Source organism: Tenrec ecaudatus, chromosome 4 (assembly GCF_050624435.1).
Source record: "Tenrec ecaudatus isolate mTenEca1 chromosome 4, mTenEca1.hap1, whole genome shotgun sequence".
Classification (NCBI taxonomy): domain Eukaryota; kingdom Metazoa; phylum Chordata; class Mammalia; order Afrosoricida; family Tenrecidae; genus Tenrec; species Tenrec ecaudatus.
Window position 1 is genome coordinate 191599070 of NC_134533.1, and position 15862 is coordinate 191614931.

Below are 15862 nucleotides of genomic sequence, written 5' to 3' on the forward strand. Positions count from 1 at the left end.
AGTTCCTATCACAGCACATTGTTATTGTTAATTTCTCTGTAGTCAATTTTGAGTCACAATGGGTTTTCTTGGCTGTATTAAAACAAATTATTTTTAAGTCACTTGCCCTGGGCTAGTCAAGTTCTATAGGATGCCAGTTGGGATCCCAAATCTGGTGCCACTTTCTGAAGCCTGTATTTCGTCCTCAATCTCTAGTACTGCCTCCACTTGGGTGACGGAGGAAGAGGGAGAGACAGCAAGAAACAGAAGTGCCCCCATTGTCAGGTTCAGGAGAGATGTGGGCTCATTTTTGGTAGTGAATGGTAGGGTGGAGTTGGGAGTCTCTAATTAATTTGGAAGGTGGAAAATAATGGGTATGTTAGTCTGGGTAGATTAGAGAAACAAATCCATAAACACAGATATGTATAGGAAAGAGTTTTAAATAGAGAGCAATCGAACATTGAGAAAACAATCCAACCCAGTCCAGATCAAGTCCATAAGTCCGATATTAGCCCATATGTCTGATATCAATCTCTAAGTCTTCTTCAGACTCACTACACACATGCAATGACACCGAATGTAGAAGATCACAGGCCAGTGGGTAGAAAGTCCTTGTATCCAGTGGCATTGGAAACATCTCAGCGCTGGCAGGGGTCTCTGCATCAGGGTGGGTCCATGTGTCTTGTCAGCTGCTGTCACCCAGGGTGTGAGCAGAGTCTCCTACCTCCAAGGAGGAAAATACCGCTTCCCCAGAATTCTCAGAAGAAGGCCATGCCCACACAGAGGCCTCATTGGCTATGATCTGATTGACAGGCTGGACTCTGCCCCTACATTCTTAATCCTCAGATTGCCAAATGATTATATAACGACCACCGTGGGTTTTCTTGTTGCGTTTCCAGGTGGGGGCAGGAAAGCCCAGTCCATCGTGGGTTCATCAGAGATGCAGAGGGCAGTTAGCGGAGCACACAGCCTCCGTGGCCCCTCAGATGCAGATGCCCCTCTCTCAGCTGTTATCTTAAAGGAAACAGGTCTGTAGGGCTTTCTTTCTGCATACCACTAGTGGGTTCAAATCGCCCTCCAGGTTAGCCATCGAACGTTAACCGATGTGACCTTGTAAATACCGTAATACAGTGCAGATAAAAAAGCACATTTTTGGTTGGCCGTGGCGTTTTCTACCCGGAAACCACGGCGGCCGGAGCCCAGCGGAGCCCGTGTTGCGGCGTTGCTAGCCTGGCTGGCCTCTAGTGGTCGCCTCCGGCCCTCAGAGCAGGATGCGCCTCCCCCCCCTCCCCCCCACCTAGTATAGCCGGGAGGATGGTAGCAGGCGCCCCGGGCCCTCGCGACAGCCTGGGGAGCCGCGGCCCGCTGGGCGGGGTGGAGCTGTCAGAATAATGTTCAAACCTGAAGCTGTACATCAGCCGCCGCCCCCCTTCCCCCCCCCCCCCCCCCCCCCCCCCCCGCTGGTGGTCTTCATGATCAGTGTGAGCGCCATGGCCATGGTCTTCCTGACCCTGGGCTACTTCTTCAAAATCAAGGAGATTAAGTCACCGGGAATGGCCGAGGACTGGAACATGTTCCTGCTGCGGTTGAATGATCTGGACTTGTGTGTATCCGAGAACGAAACACTGAAGCATCTCACCAATGACATGACGACACCAGAAAGCACAGTGAACAGCAGGCCAGCCCAGGCCCCCACCCAGGTCCCCCAGGGCCTGGAGGACTCAGGCTCTGTGAACATCTCTGTTGCCATCACCCTGATGCTGGACCCACTCAGGCCTTTCGGGGGATAATCGGCAACGTCACTCACCTGGGCTCGACTGTCCCAGGACAGCAGACTGGGCTCTCAGGCAGGGAGGCCCACGAGGAGATCAATGTCACCTTCACGCTGTCCACAGCCTGAAGTGCAGACGACTGCGTGCTCCACGGCCACTGCGAGCAGGTGGTCTTCACGACCTGCATGACCCTCACTGCCACCCTTGGTGTGTTCCCTGTCACCGTACAGCCCCCACACTGCATCCCGGACACATACAGCAACGCCACTCTCTGGTACAAGATCTTCACCACAGCCAGAGACGCCAACACAAAATATGTCCAAGACTACAATCCCTTCTGGTGTTACAAGGGGGCCATTGGGAAAGTCTACCATGCGTTCAACCCCAAGCTCACAGTCATTGTTCCAGATGATGACCGCTCCCTGATAAACCTGCACCTCATGCACACCAGCTACTTCCTCTTCGTGATGGTGATAACCATGTTCTGCTGCCGTTATCAAAGGCAGACCAAGCAAACTACGTCAGAGCAATCCTGAATTCTGTCCTGAGAAGGTGGCTTTGGCTGAAGCTTAACCACCCCTGGTTTTCCTGGGAGAGGCGGCGAGAACTGCAGTCATTGCCTGCTGCACCCGGCCGGCCTGGACACTGTGAACACATTGTCTTGCAATGTTGGGTTATTCCAGCCAAAGACATTTCAAGTGCCTGTAACTGATTTGTACATATTTATAAAACTCGATTCGAAACTGGAAAAAAAAAAGCACATTTTTGATGAGTGCTTACTATGTCTGTGCCTTATTACCTCAACAGGAGCAAGTCACAAAAAGCTGAGAGGAAGGAATGGTAAGTAGAATTAATAAAGGAACAGAAAAACATTGAAGACAACGAGGCTTAAAGACAATGAGGCCGAGTGAAATGAACCTGTCACTTTGAACCCTAAACTCGCCATCCATCAATTTTGTTGCTTCTCTTGGTCTTTTCACTTTGTACTTAAGGGTTTCTTCCATCAAAAAGAAACCTTGCATACATTTTCTAGGAATATTTGTTAAAGAATAGAAATTCAGAGCATAAGACACAAAGAATTCTTGGCTGCATATGATCGATTCATCCCTGTAAAATGTTCCTGTATGTGATCAAATGAAACCATTTATGAGATCCGTATCCCTGTGACACTGAACTCTTAAAAGAACTCATATGGCTTTGTCCGATTAATGGTCCTGTCACCTTTGACGAGGCCACCTAAACCAGTTCTTTTCAAGAGCTGCCCACGCAGAGACCCATGAAGACCCTACATGATAGAGTAGAACTGCCCTGGGGGTGTTTGAGACTGTAAATATTTGTAAGAGTTCAAAGACTCCTCTTTCTCCTGAGATGCATAGGTGGTTTCAAACTACTAACCTTGCAGTTAGCAATCTAACCTGTAACCTACTATGCCTGCGAGTCAGAATTCGCTCGAGGGCAGTGAGTGAGCCTATGGAGAAATATGAGGCTTTCTGTTTCTGTAAAGATTTATAGATTTAAAGACTACATGGGCAGGTCTACTCTGTTTGAGTCAATGGCAGTGAGGATTGTGTGTGTGTATGTGTGTGTGTGTGTGTGTGTGTGTGTGTGTGTGTTCTCACGTGCCTATAATCACACTGTCAAGGTCATTGTGAGGATTCTAAAAATAATATATATATCTATATATTCACTGCCTTTGAGTCAATGCTGACTGACAGCGATCCCTCTGTGGGGTTTCTGAGCCTGTAACTAACTGTTTACAGGAGTAAAAAACCCAGTCTTTCTCCTGCAGAGTGCTGGGCTTTCTAACTGCTGACCATGGGGATTGCAGCCCAACTGATAATCACTATGCCACCAGGGCGGCGGCGGCGGCAGCTTCTTCTTCTTCTCTCTCTCTTTTCTCTCTCTCTCTCTCTCTCTCTGTGTGTGTGTATACATATATATGTGTGTGTACATATATATACCCCAAATACACACATATGTATGTATATGTGTGTATACACAGACATCCATATATGCATACATGCATGCACACACACATTTTTTGGCCTGAATATTTTCAACCCAAATCTGGATAGTACTTTCCTTCCTTAAAAAAAGGAACCTTTTTATCCAATAAAATGCCACAATTAATTGTTGGATTTCATTATTTAACTTGCTCAGTTCCTTTAAATTGTGGCTAACTATGGAAGAGACTAAAAATAAATTTTACAAGTGCACGATTAATGAGGTGAAGAAGCAGGCTGAGAATGGCTGTCTTTTCTACCAAGAGTCTTGGACTGGTATTAATGACAGGGCCTTTTCAAGAAATGCTAGAATGTTTTTGTCAACCATATCATGCAAAAAGTATCGTTTCACATCTTGTTTTCTGTAATGTGCTTATATTTCACAAATTTGCTAAAGAAATGTGTGTGTTTAAAGTTGAAAGCCTATTATGAAGCTGACCCAAAAATATAGGTATCTTCTCTTTGAATGATTTCATTGATGATATTCCATTTGCTCTAAACTCTCTTTCTGGACTACTGAATCAATTCTTTAATTTCTTTTCCTTTTTCTGTCATATATATAAAATAAATATACATATAATTCTTACCTTATATTTCAAACACCGTGAGTGTGTTTCTGCTATCATGTTTTCCATGAATATGGTTTCTTTATTTTTGACCAAACCTTCCTTTTTAATAGTATCCTGTTTTTATTTCATGAATAAGATAGATTTCATTTTCTTACTTAGTATATTGGAGAGTATGCGTGTCTTTCTTGAAAGTAGTCTTGTTTTCATTTCATTTCCCTTTGTTTTCTATTTTTGTGCTTTAGTTTTTATCTTTCATGTTATAGCCTTTCAACAGGTATTTAACAATTACTAGTTGCCAAACGTTACTTAAAAGTCAGGTAGAAAAATAGCATATTAGAAAGCTTTAAACACATATGAATATAGATACTTTTATTTTTAATTTTGCATGTAGATTTTGGCTGTGAAATTCTGTATATGGTGACCGAGTTGAATTGGAAGTGTGATCAAGTATGGGGTCCAGCCTCATGAGCAATGGTGGTCCTGAGGAAATGACCAAGCAATTATAGAAAAAAGGAGACAGAAAAGACAGGGCAAAGGACACTGATGTCCAATACCGGGAGGTGAGCAGTGAGTTTATTCAACAATAGGGTTCTACAGTAATGAGGTCTTCAAGTCTCTAGTTAGCACATACGCCATAGAATGGGCACTGTGTGAATCTTGGATAGCCTAGCTCCCTAGTGGAACACTTCATGACAAGAATTGGTCAAAAGATACTTTTAGAGGAAAAAGGAGTAGCTCGCTCTTTGAGAGGGACAAAAGAGTCCTTTGGCTGCTTAGTGAGGAGCCAGGTGCCTTTAGGGGACAGCTTTATATTAGCATTTTAATGGAGGGCAATTGTGAAGAAATCTCTCCATATGGAGAATGTGTATTTGGCTGTTATCTGTATCTCAGACCATGGAGGTTTTCCTCTAAACACAAATGCTGATCTCCCAAGCCCTGTGATCACAAGTGCAATGATTAGGGTGCTTACACACTTTCTTCCAGGTTCTAAGTTTCCCACAATCAAGTGACCACCATAAGGTGATCAAATTGGTCCTTCCCTTGGCTGGTCAGATTATAAGAGAAGATTCTCTGGTTTTAGCCCTAAATATCAAGAAATGTATGAGTGATGCAGTGTCTCTGCATATGCTTCCACATTTGGTGTTCATTTTAAATTGGGCTTTCTTGTTATGAAGGACTTTTGGTCCTACTTTATGAAATCCGAGTGCAAGTTCTTTAACAGATATATGATTTTTAAATACTTTTTTCCCAGACTGGGGCTTATATCTTCATTATTTTAACAGTATCCTTCACAAAGTAAATGTTTTTGCCTATGGAATACCAATGGGGCCTTGGAGAAGGCGTGCTCCTCAGACTGGACACTGAGGAATAAAAGGGGATACATGCTGCTGTGGGGTCCTGGTTTACAACTGCCGGCACCAGCACCATGACAGGCTACATAAAACCAAAGTCTGGGGCAGGCTTAAGCTCTAATTTCAGATTCCTGGACACTGAGGCAATTCTGTCAGCGAAGGCATCACCTGTCCCAGACTGACCAGTAGGGAGCGGCGACCACCACCCCCGTTGACCAGTCAAGAGAATATGCGTACAACTGCTCACCAACCACCAATGGACAACGCTGATGCCAGAAGTTTTCTCCAATAAATTTAAAGAACAACAACACTGGACTGCCCGCCCCCCCCCCCCCCCCGTCCCTGGCCCCATAAAAGCCCAGGGAACAAAGCACTCGGGGCTGATTCCCTTTTGGACACTGGGTCCCCACTGCGCTGGGCAGTGGAGGGAGGGAAGCTCTAGCTTGAACTAGCAAATAAACTCCTTTTGCCACGTTTGCATCTCAACGGGTCGTAATTCTTCCATGTGCCCAAGGTGAGCTCGTGTTCCCTTCCCCAATCTAATACTGTTAGGTAAAGGGTCCTGGGAGAAAAATCCTCCAAAGAAAAGGGGGATGAACAGATGGATTTCCTCAGGCTTGCTTGTTATTGAACAGAGGGATACTCCTCTACTTGGGGCCTTGTTTTGTTTATTGTTTCTCTCTCTTTTGTTTCCTTTTCCCTCCTTTGGTGTCTAACTATAGAAGACAGAGGGGATAAGCAATCCCAAGGAGATGCTATGCTAAATACATTCCCTGCAAAATGGTTCATTCAGTCATTTATTTATCCAACAATGATTACTGGGTCACTGTAGGGACTGTGGGTTAGGTGATGGGAGGTTAAGCATACGCTCTCTAGTGCAAACCCACCAGGTTAGGTTCTCTGTGGGAGAAAGATAAGGTTGTCTGTTTTCTTAAAGGTTTGCCATCTCATAAACCTCATATAGAGTCAGTCTGAGATAAAGTCGACTAGCTGGAAGTTGGTGGGTTTGGGTATTATGCAAAAGTCACTCTTCTGAAGGCACAGAAGTGAGCAGACACCTTGTCTAATTCCATTGGAGACAGACCATAAGCAAATGAACTAAATACTATATGACACCATGTCATGTGGCAATAAGAACTATGAGGAAAATAGACAGTTGGGAAAAGTCTGTTGATAGTGGGAAAAAGCAATGGCTATTTTAATGGGGTGATTAGAGAAAAGCTTCATAAAAAGGGAATCTGAGAGGAGATCTAAATGAAGAAAAGGAAGCAGACAGGAACAGCTAGCTCTCAGTAGAAGTATTTCAGGCAGAGAGATTTCCAAAGGCAAAGGCCTTGAGGTAGCTTGGGTATTTTGAAGAACGATGGGATGGACAATTCAGCTGTAGTAAACTGAATTAGGCAGTGGGAAATGTGCAGCAAGTTGGAGGAAAAGCACACACGGATAAGACATTGTGTCTTGGGAGCCTTGCCACCTAGCTAAAAAGCTTGAATTTTGTCCTTCGGCTACTAGGCAACCATTGGAGGGTGTTGACTGAGTGAGGCTGTGCAAAAATGGCATGCCAGAGGCAACTCTCCTTTGATTTCACAGGTGAGGAGGACTCTCGCAATAACAGCCCAAGGCTGATTTTCACATGGCAAGGTCAGCTATGCCTCTGATCTTCAACCTTTTAAAAAATTTTAAATCATTTTATTGGGGGCTCATACAACTCTTATCACAATCCATACATCCATCCATTGTGTAAAGCACATTTATACATTCACTGCCCTCATCATTCTCAAAAGAGCTTCAATCTTTTTATCACTTCCGACACCAACGGTTTCTCCCAGGACAAGGTAGACTTCTCTGTTGGGTTTGATAATTCAGGCTTTGGCCACACATTAATCCACAGCTAATACTCATAGGTATAGATTTTCTTGGGGGACGTAATGGGTTACAATTTAGGATCAGAAACGATGCAGAATAGACTTCTTTGATCAGAATTGCTTCTCTCAGCAATGCCTGCAGTCACATCTTTTGCTGGCTGTCAACCCCTCAGCCTAGCCTCTGCTCTGGTCAGAGGAGCTCTTTTATCTCTGTTGATGTGACCTCAAAGGCACCCAGCTCTGCCACCAAGCCTCTGCCCCAAGGCACTAAATCTGACTCCAAAGAATTGGCAATCTTAGCTCCACCCATAAGTGCTCAGGGGCATTCCAATTTGTCCACCATCCTGAGGCCTGAAGACAGTTTGCTAGATCCATGGCCTGGGAAGCCTACTGTGTCCTATGCCTATTGCCCCTGTAGCAGCTATTTTTCTTCTATGGCTTCTCTCCATTTCTCTGTATGTCTGGTGCTGGTAATGTTAGGTAGCTAGAGTCAGGGGGGTGTTCCTCCCATGAAGGAATCAGGTGAGCATTAGGCACCTATAAAGACCTTAACTAGGTATGCTCCAATTCAGCCAGGTGGGCAGTACACCCAGGCAGCCAAAACTAGGCCCAGGTGAGCTTAGTTCAGCCAAGGCAGTCAACCAACACCTTTGACCGCGCCTCCCCAGCTAGAGGTTTAAAATACAGTAGGACCCAGGACCTCGATGCTAATGCGTTCTAGAAGGAGCGTCAAAAGGCGATGCAGTTGAGTTCCAATCAATTTTTCCCATAAGAAATCATGGATAACGGATCAATCTGTTCTCAACCATCAACTTTTTACCCTAACCTTGCCTTTTTATACAAAACATCACACAGAAATTTCAAAGTCAAGTTCAGAGTTAAATCATACAATTTAAATAAGAAACACAACATTAAAAAAGTTTTAACAACTGCAGTAGTGCCCATACCTTGAGATGGATGAGGATCTGGATCTGTGGACACGGATGTGAAGAGGAGGGATGGAGAGACTCATTGTTTGGAAGGGGAATCTCCTTTCATAAAATCAACGGGTAGCTGCTTTTCAGTTTTCTCCCCCCTTCTTTGCCTTTTTTCACGAGGACCTGGCTGACTTTCTCTCTCTAAAAAAAAAAAAAAATATATATATATATATATATATGTAATGTGGTCTGCTGTTGGCATTTCTTAACTGTTTTCTAAAAGGCTTTACTAAACTATCAACAATATCGATAATATGGTTAACCAGTGCCTTATCGTGATTCTTTTAAAAATTATTTCTTAGGACTCATTTTTATCTAAAACCAGTACAAAAAGCCACTTAGAAACTAAGAAAATGATAGCAAAACGCTTGGAACACAGCCTCAAAAGGTTTACACAATGCGAACTAACAACAACGTCAACCAGCACCGACTCAGGTAACACCAACTGCTTTCCTTTACAAAAGTCACCTGCGTCGGAGTCCAATGTTTGTTCCAGCTCGGAAGCAGAACTTTCTCGGTATTTCGCGTGACTATCGATTATGTGGCGTGCTGATGGGGTCCAGTACCAGGGTTCCACTGTCCCCTGGAGGCGGCCGGAAGGCTGGTCTCTCGGGACTCTGGCCTGGGCAGAGGCAGGTGGAGGTAGGAGGCGCACACGCACAGCTCCTGGCCAGCTGGGGACCCACATGGGGCCTACTGGGGGGGGGGGGGCACATCTCTCTCTCTCTCTCTCTCTCTCTCTCTCTCTCTCTCTCTCTCTCTCTCTCTCTCTCTCTCTCTCTCTCTCTCTCTCTCTCTCTCTCTTCCTCTCTCTTCTCCCTCCACTCCCCCCATTTCCTCCCTCTTTCCCCCTCCTCCATCTCTCCCCTTCCCCTTCTCTCCCCTTCTCCCTTTCCCTCTCCCTCTCCCTTCCCTCCTTCTCCCTCTCCTTCTCTTCCTCTTTTTACCCAGCTCCTTGCTCCCCGTCCAGTGGCAGGTAGAGGGGACTCCCTCCTCTCTCTTATCCTGCCCCAGCGCCTGCTCTTGCCCTTGGTGCCCCTTCCGGCCTCAGCTCCGGGCGGGGTTGTTGCCAGAGGTTGCCCGTGTCCAGGTGTGAGCCCCAGCAGTTTGGCATCTTCCCTGAAAAAGCGTGGCCTCCTTTGAAACCATAACAACGGAAACTTCTCCTATCCTTCATGAAAACGCACTTGTATTATGAACCAGGCTTCGGTGGGAATTCTTTCTCATGCGAAGCCAAGAACTGAGGTATTACCACTCGAAAAAGCTCACAGGCCCGGCTCTCTTTTTCTGGGAGTGAGGAGATGCTCAGGGCAGGGGTCCAGGGTCCAAAGGCCTCGCTCCACCTCTGACTATTTAGTAGTTGTGAGATTCCCTGCTCAGCCTCTGGAATAGCTCATTTTAATTGTACTAGGATGGCGAAATTAACCACTCCTCTTGGTTGGGTTCCATGGTGTTTGCATCTAATGTTTGGTGAAGCCTTCAAAGTTATGGCTAGAAGGGCCATCTTAAGTAATCCACTGCACCAAGTACAACATGATTTATATTTTGGAAAGACTACTCTCGCTGCGGTGTGAAAATATGCTGAAGAGTAAGGAATAGTGAAATTGACAGGAATTGCTTGCTAGCAAACATGACTAGTTATGTTATATTAAACTGGTATATGAAATAATACATTTTCTCCAATAATTTCTCTAAACTTGTTAAACTTAATTCAAATTAGATCTTCATGCACCTGTTTTCTCATGGAAACGAGAATATCAGAAGAGCCAGAAAATCATCAAATAGCAAATCTTAGATCATTGTAATGGAAGATCCTGGGGTTATGCATTTCAAATCCTTACATTTGGTGCCATAATCACACAGCCTGGAAACACATACAAAATGTGAGCGATGGGTTATTGCTCCCTCCCGTCCACTAAATAACGTCTTTCCCACCGTAGAGAAAGAAGTTTTAAGGAAAACAGGAGAGATGGGAACAATACATTTTTCACTATGTTTTCAAAAAGAATTGGGTTGGGGAGCATAGCGGATATCCAGAATGACTTGGCAGAAGAGCCTGCATAAAAGAAGTTTGTTTTGCTTCATAGATGGAGCTTAGGAGAAGGGAGGAATCATAAGATGTATTTAGGTTCAGTGTGCATTAGCACAGATGAGATAAGATAGGTATTGAGTGGTGTCTGGGCAGGTGGGCAAAACATACACTCCTCACTTACTGACATATTTGTGTTCCAAACACCAGGTCACTTTGTGATAATCGGCAGTAGTAAAAAAAAAAAATGGAGGGTGATCACATCAGATCACAAAATGGAAGAAGACCACATCATTACACAACTCCCAAATTATATTACATAATGGCCATCCTACTGAAAGCCACAGCAGCTAATTTGATACATGACCTTAATCACTGCAGCCAGCATTACGCTTGCCTTGAATGTGGGCATTTATTGCTGCCGGACATTCTACATCCCTAATGTGAAATACAGTTGTGATATGCCACATAGATGTAACCAGACCTCAGAAGCCGGAGAAGCCACAGAGACCTCTGTCAGCACTGAGATGCTTACAGCGCCACTGGATCCAAAGACTTTCTACCCACTGGCTTGTGATTGCCCTGCTTTTGATTTCATTGCATGTGTTTTGTGAGTCTGAAGAGGACTTTACAGATTGGTATTGGACATATGGAATAATGTCGGACTTAGGGACTTGATCTGGACTGGGCTGGGGTATTTTTTCAATGTGCAGTTGCTCTTGTATAAAAACCTCTCCCTTATATAGATGTGTATGTGTTTATGAATTTGTTTCTCTAGTCTACCCAGCCTAACACAGGGACAGTCCTAATGCATGCCAGCAAAGACACTTGACAAATGAGGAGCATCCTCATGCCTTGCCACCATGCAGTCCTGGAACAAGGGCACCAGTAGAAATGGTGAAAGGTCCAGGTATAAGGCATCATGCAAAATATGTACATATATATGTATATATATGTGTGTATATATATATCAATCATAGTGAATGAAGGGGGAAGTGCAGAGTGGAGACCCAAAGCCCATTTGTCGACCACTGGAGATCCCCTCACAGAGGGGTTTAGGAGAGGAGATGGGTCAGTCAGGGTGCGATGTAGTACCGATGAAGAACACAGCTTTCCCCCAGATACTGGATGCTTCCTCCCCCAGGTACCATGATCCGAATTCTACCTTGCAGGACTGGATAGGGCAGAGGTTGTACACTGGTGCATATGGGAGCTGGAGGCACAGGGAATCCAGGGTGGATGATACCTTCAGGACCAGGGGTGTGAGGGGCGATGCTGGGAGAGTGGAGGGTGAGTGGGTTGGAAAGGGGGAACTGATTACAAGGATCCACATGTGACCTCCTCCCTGGGAGACGGACGGCAGAGAAGGCAGGAAAGGGAGACTCTGGATAGGGCAAGATATGACAAAATAACAATCTATGAATTATCAAGGGCTCATGAGGGAGGGGGCAGTGGGGAGGGAGGGGAAAAATAAGAGGACCTGATGCAAAGGGCTTAAGTGGAGAGCAAATGCTTTGAAAATGATTAGGGCAAAGAATGTACAGATGTGCTCTATACAATTGATGTATGTATATGTATGGATTGATGGATTGTCATAAGAGTTGTATGGGCCCCTAATAAAATGTAAAAAAAAATAAACAAAAGAACAATGATAGCTAAAAAAAAAAAAAGAAATGGTGAAAGGTCCTGAATTAACTAGAAATTAAATCCATTTGTAGAAAAAGGCAAAGTTATATCCTGTCAAGTCTGGGTCTATGGCCTGAGATCTATGCTTATCACATAAAGCCTTTTCAAGGGCTCAGTCTTACATATCATTGGACCTTGATAACATTATGAAGGAGACAAGTCGATTAGGACTGTCCTCTATTCATAGTGAAAAGACTTTCCTAAGCTCTGTGATACTCCATAGCAGTAAGAGAGGCATTGTATTTCCTGGCCTCTGCATCACAATGTCATGATTTTTCCAGTCAAACACACAGTCTCAGGAACTAAGTGGCTATTTAATAATTGCATAGGAAATCTAATAATCTGTCACCAGTGCAGCTAATGCTAAGTAAGATTCAGAAGGAGGGGGTGGTAATACACAGCATCAATAGAAACCATGTTTATATGAAATATTTCCAAGTCAAAGCAACTGGCATAGCCATCGATAGATTTGATGTGGTCCTTACTGTCATCCTACTTTGTCATTTGAGACAGTGTGACTGGTTCCTAGAGCCTTTAAATAAAGGACTAGCATGGCAGAGTTGAACCCAGTTCCTCATGCAGTCCCTTTCCTTCTGCAGAGCCGAGAACAGGGGTCCAGAGACGTTAGGATGATCATGAGGTCACAAAGTTGGCTAATGACAGAAAAAGAGCCCTGACCCGTGATTAAAATAGTACATTTACCTCAATGTTGTCTTTTCCTTGGGAAAATGAAAGAGGAACAGCTTCTACTTTGAGCTCCAGAGAAAGAAGACATACAAGGACATTCACACTAAGTCTAATTTACTGGTTCCTGGGCTGGATGTTCTTTTCTGCTTTCTGCTCCCCATTATCAGAATGTTTCCGTAAGTCCATTAGAGGATATTTGTGTTACTAAAGTAATAACCTTTCTTTGAAAAAAATATTAACACTTTTAGCCCCTGAAGTTCAAGCTTGTCTCAAAGAGTCTTTGCTTAGGGTGTGGTGCATGATAAATGTAGCTCTAGTCCATTAGCAGGCAGCTTTCCTCATAATTTTCAAATCATTAAAAAACAAAACTCAACGATCATACAGTTGTTGCGAGGCCTTTAAAACATGCATTTGATATATATTTCTGCTGTGAGTGGTCATCTCCATGGCTGTACTTCACATTTGCTTATTTCTGTCAGTATATATATATATGTATATATGTATGTATATATGTATTTTTTCCCCTAGTGATTTTATTACTTTTTAATTTCAACTTCTGTTAGAATGGCTCCCTTGCTTCTAATTACCACCTTTGACAACTAGGGCAGCAGGTGAGCTTTGCTCCAAAGCAGGATATTGTCTTAAATCATCAAGCATGTGGTTTGTCTCTTAGGGTTTGGTGAAGTTCCAGTGATGAGTACTGGGGTTTTGCTATAGGTCCGTGTAGTTTAACATCGAATACTAGTGTATAATCTCTTTTTAATCCCATATAAAACATAGTGAAGCATATTTTGTCTATCTTTACCCACTCTTTCAAATAATCGAAGGGCACTGGGAGGGAATTTTGGACTATTAGCCATACAGTCAGCAGTTGAAACCCACGAGCTGCTCTGTGGGAGAAAGCGGAGGCTCTCTCTGAGTGCGGGAGTCCAAGCACGCATCCGCTCTTAGAGTCTATTGCATTCACCAGCCTCGTCCTCTTCACCTTTTCTTGCCTGAAGAATGTCTCTTTTTCTCACCTTCTGTTTTTCTTATACTCTAACTACAGGAAGGCATCCTATGGTCCCCAAGTGTATCTCAGTGCCCTTCTTTATCCTACTGAAAGTGCTGAAATCTCTAAATCTCTATCTTTTATACAGATCATTTCATTGGGGGATCTTACAGCTCTTAGATCAATCCATACATCAAATTGTGTCAAGCATATTTATACATATGTTGCCATCATCATTTTCTAAACATTTCCTTTCTGTTTGAGCCCTTGATATCTAAATATTTACTTTGTTTGAGCCCTTGGTATCCTCTTTTTCTCCCTATTCCCCCCCACCCTCCCATGCTTGTGAACCTTGATAAATTATAAATTATTATTATTTTCATATCTTACACCGACTGCTGTCTCCTTTCACCCACGTTTCTGTTGTTTGTCCCCCTGGTGGGGAGAGGAGGGGTATGCGCTGATCATTGTGATCAGTTTCCCCTTCCTCTCCCCTCCTTCCCCCTACCCTCCTGGTATTGCTACTCCCATTTCTGTTCCTGAGGGGTTTATCTGACCTGGATTCTGTGTGTCATGAACTCTTATCTGCACTTGTGTACATGCTCTGGTCTAGCCAGAACTGAAAGGCAGGACTGGATTCATGATACTGGGGGTGCCGGGGTGGGTGGGATGAGGAAGCCTCAAAGAATGAGAGGAACATTGTGTGTTTCATCGGTGCTATACTGTGCCCTGGTTGACCCATCCCTTCCTTATGACCTTTGGTGAGGGAATGTCCTATTGTCTACAGATGGGGTATTGGGTCTCTGCTCCGACCCCTGCGCCTAGTTCTCAATGATACGGTTTTTGTTTGTTTGGGGCCTTCTGATACCTGTTACCTGATCCTGTCAACACCTAATATCTTTTTAACATTAAACCATCACCATATAAGGAGGCACCACTGCAAAGCCACCTCCTCCAGAAGTCTTTCTAAATTTTTTTTTTCTTCCCTAACTCTTGCTGCCTATCTTGAGCTTCCTAGAGGCAGAGCCTGTGGTCGTGAGGTAGAAATTCTGGTGCAAGTGACTTATGATGAGTGGGCCCTTACGAGGCACCTGCAAGGGAGTGAGGAAGCAGGGTCATGGAGGGGAAAGAACCCAGCAGACTTGGATCTAAAGAAAAGCATCACCTGCGTTGAATCCATGAGGGTGGGGCGGCACTTACAGAACATAAATCAGGCCAGAGAGTTTCCCTTCAATGAGGCAAAGCGTTCAACACTTCGCACCCTCATGCCAATTGGTCCTTAGCTGAGCACTGTATTAAGCTTCCCAACCACCCACTTCAGTAGTAACAGAGGGCAATTTCCAGGAATGCTTAGCAGCCAATTCTCATAGCTGCTGAAACCCAGAAAAGGTCTCAAGGAGGGGCCAAGCCATGGCTAAACCAGCTAAAAATCGGGAACTTTTTACCTCTTCTCTGTGTTTGTATCTGCTTGGTTTCCTATCATGGATCTTCATTATTTCATGCCTCCTAAATCTTTTATAAAAATCAGGCATATTCAAATATACCCGGCAATTGATTCTTTTATTACTATAGAAGCCAATGTTAGGTAATTCACAGAAAATGTGATAGGAATGGATTAAAATGTATGGGGAAAATTTCATGAATAATCAAGTTAAAATAACAATGTAGAATAAAAGACAAAGTATGAAATTGAAAAATGACACACAGGATCCTAATTACTAGTGTTGGTATGGATGTGGGGAAATGAACCCTCTCATTCAAATGGTATAATCTTTAGGGGTGGTGGTGTCAATTAGCAATGTATGTCCAGATGCACACTCACTGATACAGTGGTCTCACTTTTAGGAATTCCCTCTCAGGAATAGACTGACAATAAAACCCAAAGAAAAGATGATAATAACCCAGATCTTCATTTCAGTAGCATTTATAATATTGAAAATGCATAAACACAG

The 15862-nt window shown here is 44.0% G+C and overlaps 1 pseudogene; it reads left to right on the forward strand.

Annotated features, from left to right (window-relative positions):
• The first annotated feature begins 1370 nt into the window (after nt 1-1370).
• On the forward strand, nt 1371-2508 carry LOC142446142 (transmembrane protein 248 pseudogene; annotated as a pseudogene).
• The last annotated feature ends 13354 nt before the right edge of the window (nt 2509-15862 follow it).